Source organism: Cebus imitator, unplaced genomic scaffold (assembly GCF_001604975.1).
Source record: "Cebus imitator isolate Cc_AM_T3 unplaced genomic scaffold, Cebus_imitator-1.0 Scaffold0, whole genome shotgun sequence".
In the NCBI taxonomy this organism is placed as follows: domain Eukaryota; kingdom Metazoa; phylum Chordata; class Mammalia; order Primates; family Cebidae; genus Cebus; species Cebus imitator.
In genome coordinates, this window is record NW_016107315.1 from 2174942 (window position 1) to 2183409 (window position 8468).

Consider the following 8468-nt stretch of genomic DNA (forward strand, 5'->3'; position numbering starts at 1 on the left):
ATTTGCCTGTCACTGGATATTTGAGTTTCTCCTTAGGAACAGTGCTGCTAAAAATGTCCCCGGGGTCGGGGGTGGGAGTTATTGTCATTATTGTTATCACTGGTCCTGTTCCCATTCAAGCAGGTTCACACTCCTCCTCTCCTCCCCACCTCCCAAAAGCACGGCCACTTCCCAGGCCCGCTGGTGCCTCGGAATGAGGCTCCTTGTGACCTGAGCCAAATGTGGGTGGGGGTGGGAGGAGGTATGGGAGGGGCGCAACTGTAGAGAACTTCTCCCATCTGGATCTATGCCCCTGCAGCCCACCTTGAGTCACCCCAAAAGCACATCTCATCCCCCAGGCCCTGTGTTTAGAATAGGATAAAATGGAAAACAGACTGCAGTTGGGCAGTGCCGGATTCAAAATCAGCCCATCACGTCCAAGCCGTGTGACAAGTCAGTTCCCCTTTCTGAGCCTCGGTCTCCTCACGTGTGACAGGGGTGACCTCCCTGCTGTCCTCACAGCACATCTCGGTGCCAGAGGTGCTCAGGGAAGGGCAGGGAAGCTGAGGTCCCAGCTGTTGCTGTTTTCCCAACTGCAGCTGTCATGCTCCATCTTCGCCAGATGCTGTCAGGAGCATCAGGGAGCATCTAACCTAGACCTCCTTTACAGATGAGGAAACTGAGGCAATGGCGGGGGGTGGGGCCTCCAGCTTGTTCCCTGCTGCAGGACGGATTGGTCCCACACCAGTATGTCCCCACTGCCTCTGTGTGTGTGCAAGGGACTGCCACGCTGTTCCCCTTCCACCATGCCGTCCTGGACCTGCCCTTGAACTGCTTTTGCAGCATCCTGCTCTGGCCTGGCCCTGGGGCATGAAGATGGGGATGGTGGGGGGCAGGGGAGCAGCAGTGATGGGGTCATGACTATGCCACCTGACCCCAGGCTTCTGCCTGGGCCCCGCAGTCACCTTCTACTCTCCATGAGGCCCTGGGGTCCCCACTCTCCCTGACCAGCCCTGCTCCATCTCAGGAGACCCAGGTCCTGCCTGCCCAACCTGGACAGAGCACCCACCCTGCTCTGAAGGGTGGTCACAGGGCGGGCCCCCTCTGCAGGCACCAAGGGGGTGGGCAGTGACAGAGCCCGAGGCTGCTGCTTCAGACAGATGAGAGGCCGCCTAAAAAATGGGGGCGGAGGCAAATGCTTGACTTTGCAGTTGTATCCAGTTATCAGCTAAGGAAGTTGGGTTCAGTGTCACACAGAAGAAACAGGACATAAGCCCAGACCTGACGCCTCTGCCTGATGCCCCACACGGCTTGCATTCTGGTACTGTGGGAGGGCATGGAGGGGGCTCCTGCCCAGAGCATACACAGGGGGAGTCTCCTCCAACCCGGCGTCTGTGCTGGGAGGAGCACCCCTGCCGCAGCCAGGCCGCTCACCCTGTGATGCAAGTGCAGGGGTATTTTCTCTAGAAGCACTGTCCCCACACTGTCCCCATGGAGCAGGCCTGAGCCTGGAGGAATGGGTGAGAAAGGGCCAGCTCCCTTCAACAAGCTGCACCCCTTCCCACCTGCTGACACTCTTCACCATTTCCTGTCAGGGAACCCCCGCCTGGCTGCGGCAACATTCCCTCCAGGCGCCGCCCCCGCAGCCCCCAGGCCCCTCCTCTTTGCCAGGGTGGGAGCTCAGTAATTCAAGTTATTTTTAGTCAAGCTGCATCCTCCAGGAGATTCGAGTCAAGGGGAAGCCGCCCCCGCACCTCCAGGAGCTGCTTGCGGAAAGAAAGTGATCGATTAAAATCAGTGCTGCAAGGGCCCCATTCCAGGCAGGCAGCAGGCGCTGAGACAGGCAGAGCCAGGACCGTGGGCCTCTCACCTGTGGGCTCCCAGGCACTGGTGCTGCGTTGTTAGGAGTGTCGGGGGTCCCCAAAGGCCCCTCACTGCCACTGATCAGCAGCTGCTGGTCAGCCCAACCTCATCTGACCCTGTCCCCAGCAGCCCTGCCCACAGGGAGGAGAGCCACTGCAGAGCCATCCCCTTCTCTCATCCCCACTCTGGGCGGGATGCTTTGCCCCTGTCCCCACCAGCCCCTACCACCTGGGGAGATTGGGGAGAGCAGAGAAGGACCCCCATTTAGCCTGCCTGGTCTTCTGTCCAATTTGAGCCGTGTCCCAGGAGAGCTGCTGGGTGGGCGGGGACAACCCTGGCCCCCTGACTGCCAGCACCTGGCCCTGAGGATTATCGGGAAATGGGGAGCAAAGCCGCAGGCAGGCTCAGGAGTATGCAGGTGGCTGGGGATTAACCAGGGCTGAGGAGTGCCTGGGCGAGCCGGTGACTGAGCAGTGTCCACAGGCCAGGGCCCAGTATATGCTCAGAATGAACAGGTCCCTGGAGCCCTACCCGAGCCTGCCAAGTAGGTGATGCCCTGCTCCCGTCTCCCTGATGAGGAAGCTGAGCCATGGGGTTGAGTCTCTGCTCAAGGTCACCTGGCTGCCTGGCGTCCAGGCAGGTCTGAACTGTGCTCCCCAGCCCTCCCAGTAGCTGCCTGGCGGTGGGGTGCCTGAGAATTTGAAGAACTGACTAATGAGCGGGTATGGAGCCAATGTAGAAAGAGGGGCTAACAAATGCAATATCGCAGGGGGTCGCCTGCTGGATGAGGTGGGCCTGAGTCTCCCAGCACCTGCCTCAGCACCGTCCACCAGAGGGTCACTCCTCCCGGTAGGCATCCCCTTCCTTTTCCCAAGTGGTCATCGATGTGAGAGTGTCAGGCAGTGTCCATGCCCAGGAGAGTTTCCAGGAGTGGCTTTGACAGGGGAGAAAAGGCTGAGTGACCACCAGCAAGTCACTTCACTTTTCTGAGCCTCAGTTTCCTCCTCTGCAATGTGGGAAGCCACTCTGAGGGTGTGGCGAGAAGCAGCCACAGTACAGGCAAAGCTCCTGACTCCAACCCCAGCAGCAGGCCCCTTTCCCTGCCTGTGCACTGGACTTGGGGCTGTGTGCAGGAAAGGCAAGGGCATCCTCCTCAGCCAGGCCTTGGGGGCCTCAGGGGCACAGGGACAGCTCAGGGAGACCTGGATCAGCTGGGAGAGCTATGGGAGCAAATGCCAACCTTCACCCTCTCCAGCCCACTGTGTTCTCCCCATCTCTGCCTGATGGCACAGGGCCTGCCTCATCTTCCAGGAAGGCTCCCAGGGTGCTCCTCCAACCCCCAGAGGCTTTGCAGGGCCCCCTGGCCTGGCTTGAATGGACCCCTCTCTGGTCTACATCTGGGTGTGCTGTGCCCACAGCTTCTTCCCCTCCCAACCTCCCCGGCTCTACACACCATAGGTGCTCCCAGTGATCATGGCAGTGGCCCTGGCACAGCAGATTCAAGAGGTTTGGGGCTGGGGACCCCTCATAGGACCTGTCTACAGCTCTGCGTCTGCTGCCTCATGAGAATCTCCTGTAGCCACGTGGCCGAAATCATTTACATGGGGGTGGGAGTGGGCCATTTAGCAGCCCCTGGGAAGCTGAGTGACTTGCCAGGGACACAGCCAGGAAAGGGCTGCCCTTGGGCTGGGACCCACTGGAGCCCACTGCCTGCAGCCACAAGCCCTTCTTGCTCAGGGGACACTTGATGGGGCCTTTAGGACCCCCAGCCCCCGCAGACTCCTAGCTCCTCTCTGCTCTTGCTGGAGTCCCATGTGCCTCCCTAAACAGGCCAGGCCTGATTCTTCCTCCTTAGCCTATGTTGTCCTGGGGCCTGGGTGGGGGTTACTGAAGCACTAGTGGAAACCCAGGAACAGGGACCGTGGGGAGGCCAGTACCTCTCAGGGAACAGAAGTGGGTAAGGGCAGCCAGGGGTTTTCTCTGGACCCGTGAGGGAAGTGCCAGCAGCTGCCTTTCCATGGGGTGCGGGCCTCTTGTGGCCCATACCTATCCACTCCTCAGGCCAACAGTAGCAAATGCACTCTCCACCCCCACCCCGGCTCAGGCCTCTCTGGTTCCCTTCCTGACTCTCACGTATCACGTGTGCCTTGAGCAAATTCCTTCTCCTTCCAGACCTCAGTTTCCCCAACCATAGGCTTAGAGACAGGAACTAGATGACCTTCAAACCCCCTGCTCCAGTGCTGGCTTTCTGAACTCTGCCAGGGGCTCCTGGGTCACAGCCGCTGTCTCCTGGGAGAGCGTAAGGACTGGGAGAGCTGGGGCTTGAAATCTTTAGGAGAAGATAGCCCCCTTGTTCATTCAGAATAATTCTTTCAAAGGTCATTTCATCCTGTCCTCTCTCCCTCTTAAAGAGTCCTCCATCTGATCCCTAGGAAGGGGTGGTCCTGGGATGCAGCCAGGGCATTAACCCCAGGACTGCTTGGTGAGCAGAGAAGTCCTCTCTCCCCCACCCGCCCAGCCTCTCTTTAGTCTGGGCTGGGAAGGGAGGGAGAGAGGGTACAGAAAAGAGGGACATCCAGGCAGGATGGGGTTAAAGGAGAAAGGGAGCTGGAAGGGGGCTGTGGTTGCCAAGGCAACGACATTGCTGGGGCCATTGGAGGCTGCTGGGGAGGGAATGGAGAGGGGTGTCCCTCCCAACCCTCAGCTTCATTCTTCCTTTTCAGATGCTCTTTGTTAAAAGGGAGTCTCCTTAGCTTCCTTTTGTGGCTGGGAACAGGAGTGGGGTGAGGTACGTGCGGCTTCCCTCCAGGCCTGTCCAGCACCCTCCTGTCAGCCACCCACCTTGTCCCTTCCCTCCCACCCTTCCTGGCAGGTCCGTTTTCGTTTTCGGTGCTACTGGGCTTCTCTTCCATTCATACCAAGCCAGCCCCTGGCTGCCTGAGGCCAGCTGATCCTAGCCCTGGCCTGATCAGGCAGCAGCCTGCCCGCCACCCACGGACACCACCACCTCCTTTCTAGGCCTGCTCTGGACGGGGCAGGGTGTCTGAGAAGAGGCAGGGGCTGCCACAGAGGATTTCCTCACTCTGGGCATCCGTTGGCCAGAGGCCCTGGGCTTCTCCCATCACATGGCAGTCACTGTCACAAGGCCTCCTTGGTGGCCTCACTGGGTACGAAGCACCCCATGCTCCCCCAGATTCTGGTGGATGCCTGGAAGACAGTAGTTCTCCATTTGGCTGTAGGGCCTCTAGCCAGTCATGCCCAAGGACTCCATCTCCCCATCTATGAAGTGGGGTGATGAAAACCCCATCCCCTGCAAAGGCTGCTGTGTGGTCTCACGGTCAAATCCGAGGGCCTCCCGAATGCACAGCGAGGCTCCGTCCTGCCTTCTCAGCCCTGACGCTGCTCGCCTCCACTGTGGCAGAAGGCTGAGGCTCAGAGAGGTGAAGCCACTCTGCTGGTGAGCGCCAGTCAGAATCAAAAACCAAGTCTGTCTGATGCCAAAGCCTGTTCCTTTAACCTGCAAGAGGCATCGCCCTTGGGTAACTGCAAAGTGGGCCAGGAGGGGCTGTGCCCAGGGATGCCCATGCACTCTGCCTTGAATGTGAAGACACTTCACCACCACCACCACCAGGAACTTGGAGGCAAGGGAGACCTGACCCAGCCTAGAGAACCTGTTCAAAATTGATGGACAGGGACTGAATCTGGAGGTGGGGCAGTGGGGGGTGCTGAGAAGCACAGCTGTGAAAGGCCTGGGAGGCTGCAGAGCCTTCCGCAGGAGGGGAGCGGGTGCCTGTCTCCAGCCCACCTGCAACACCAGATTCCCTCGGCGGTCCCACTCTGCCCCCTTGCGGATGATAGGCTCACATCCCAACTCAGTTCTGGGCTAGATGGGCCAGGTGCGCCCCCAGAGGGAAATCAGACCTGGCGCTGGGGGCGGGGGAAGGGGGGTGGCGGTCGCGGTAACCTGAGGAATGGGCCTCACCTCCCAGCTTCTTCTGGAGCCGAACTCTTTTCTGACAGATACTGAGCACCAGCCTGGCGTTGCGTGTGGTCCACCGCCCTTTCCTTCTACCAGGATCTTTGAATCCCAGACTCCTGGGAGGGAGTGAACTTAAGAGCTCTCTTTTCCAAGCCTCCATCCCTTTTTTTGGGAGGGGGAGGAAACAGAGTTTTACTCTTGTCGCCCAGGCTGGAGTGCAATGACTCGATCTCAGCTCACTGCAACCTCCGCCTCCTGGGTTCATGTGATTCTCCTGCCTCAGCCTCCCAAGTAGCTGGGATTACAGGCACACGCCACCATACCCATTTAATTTTTGTATTTTTAGTAGAGATGGGGTTTCACCATGTTGGCCAGGTTGGTCTCGAACTCCTGACCTCAGGTGATCCACCCACCTCAGCGTCCCAGAGTGCTGGGATTACAGGTGTGAGCCACCACACCTGGCCCCCTCCAACCCCAGGTCATTCAGTGGCTGCTGGCACACCCTTTGTATCAGGAAGCTTGCTACCTCGGGAGCAACCCACGGTTTAGCAGGAATTCTGATTCCAGAAATGCTCTTTATCCATGGAGCTGGCATTTGCTTCCTTCATTCATAGCTCTGTCTTCTAAGGACACACAGAATTAGGTAGCCCCTCACTCAGAAAGTTCTAAGCAGATCCAAAGTCCCAAAACCCACCTCCCCTCTGCATTTCTGTCTTGCAGAAAAAACACCCTGGTTCTGATAAACTTTACAGTCCCTCTTACCTGAAAACACTGGTAGCCCCTGTTGTTCTGGAACTCAGAGGCCAATGGGACCTAGCACCCCTGGGGACCGCCGGTTTCCTCCAGCCTGGCTTTCTCTTGTTCTTGAATCTTGTCCTTATTTCTAGTATCCCCTTGCCACTGACTTTCTTTCCCCAAGCCCTGTCTCCCTCCCCTGAGGCCTTGTGGGGAAGATGCATGGATGGGACTAACAATGATTGAGCACCTACTGTGTACTTAACATAGTGTTCTGTGCTTTATGCAAATTATCCTGTTTAGCCCCAAGAGGTAATTACTATTTTTATCCCCATGTTACGCTGGGAACTGAGGCTTGGCAAGCAAGACTCTGGGTCCCAGGAGAAGAGCTGACTTTTTTTTTTTTTTTTGAGACGAAGTCTCGCTCTTGTCACCCAGGCTGGGTGCAATGGCACGATCTCAGCTCACTGCAACCTCCGCCTCATAGGTTCAAGCAATTCTCTGCCTCAGTCTCCCGAGTAGCTGGGATTACAGGCGCCTGCCAACATGCCCAGCTAATTTTTTTGTATTTTTAGTAGAGACGGGGTTTCACCATCTTGGCTAGGCTAGTCTTGAACTCCTGACCTTGTGATCCACCCGCCTTGGCCTCCCAAAGTGTTGGGATTACAGGCATGAGCCACGGAGCGTAGCCAACAGCTGATTCTTATCTCTGAGAAATCCCTCCAGGCCAGCCGGCTTCTTGCCCCTGATTCTGTCATCTTCCTAGATTTGTGAAATGTGCACATTTAACTCCTCAAACATGTATCAGGTCTCCACATACTCCTGGGACTGTGACAGGAACTGCAAACACAACCCCAGGTGTCTCCAACCCCATCACTTTGCTGAGGAGACACCATGGGATCCTACTTGGGCTTTGAACTGGGTAATGGGTCTGGACAAGGCAAGACCCTTGCAGGCCACATGGGTTGGGCTGATCACATCCAGCCCCATCCAGCCCTATCTTGTCACCCAGGCTGAAATCTTTCTCTGCCTTGTGCCCGAGGCATTTGAGAGAGACCTGGCTGATGCTCTGCTGAGTCCAGCCAGTGGCTCTGCCCAAGGCTACTCCATGGAGGCGCAAGTAGACCCCAGCCTCCAGGCAGATTTGAGATGGAGCAAGAACCACTCACTCATGGAGAGTGGCAGTGTGTCAGCCCTAGAGGAAAGGTTAAGTTCTTTGTCTTTTTCTATGCGTGTGCCAGAGACTCCTTTGACATCTGGTAATATTTATTGACCTCTTCTCAAAATAATGTTTCAAAATATGTAAAATAGATTAGGATTACAAAATATTTTCATGAGCAGGGAAGGATGTCTACAAATTATGATTAAATGCATAAAATCATGTTACAGAAGAATTCATATAGCGTAAGCTTCCATTTGTGAAGATAGAGAAGGAGTGAAAAAGGGAGGGAGGAAGAAAGGAAAGAAAGAAAGAAGGAAAGAAGGGAGGGAGGAAGGAAAGAAGGAAGAGAGGGAAGAAGAAAGGGAGGAAGGAAGGGAGAAATAAAGAAAACTATCCCTAGAAATAATACGATCTTTGTAGACATGGCTGGCCCTACCATCCATCCCGCTTTGAAAAGCATGACAGGGGCTGGGTGTGGTGGCTCACGCCTGTAATCCCAGCACTTTGAGAGGCCGAGGCAGGTGGATCACCTGAGGTCAGGGGTTCGGGATCAGCCTGGCCAACATGGTGAAACCCCATCTCTACTAAAAATACAAAAATTGGCCCCAGGCGGGGTGGCTATAATCCCAGCTACTCGGGAGGCTGAAGCAGGAGAATTGCTTGAGCCTGGGAGGCAGAGGTTGAAGTGAGCCAAGCTCACGACATTGCACTCCAGCCTGGGCGACAAGAGCGAAACTCTGTCTCAAAAAA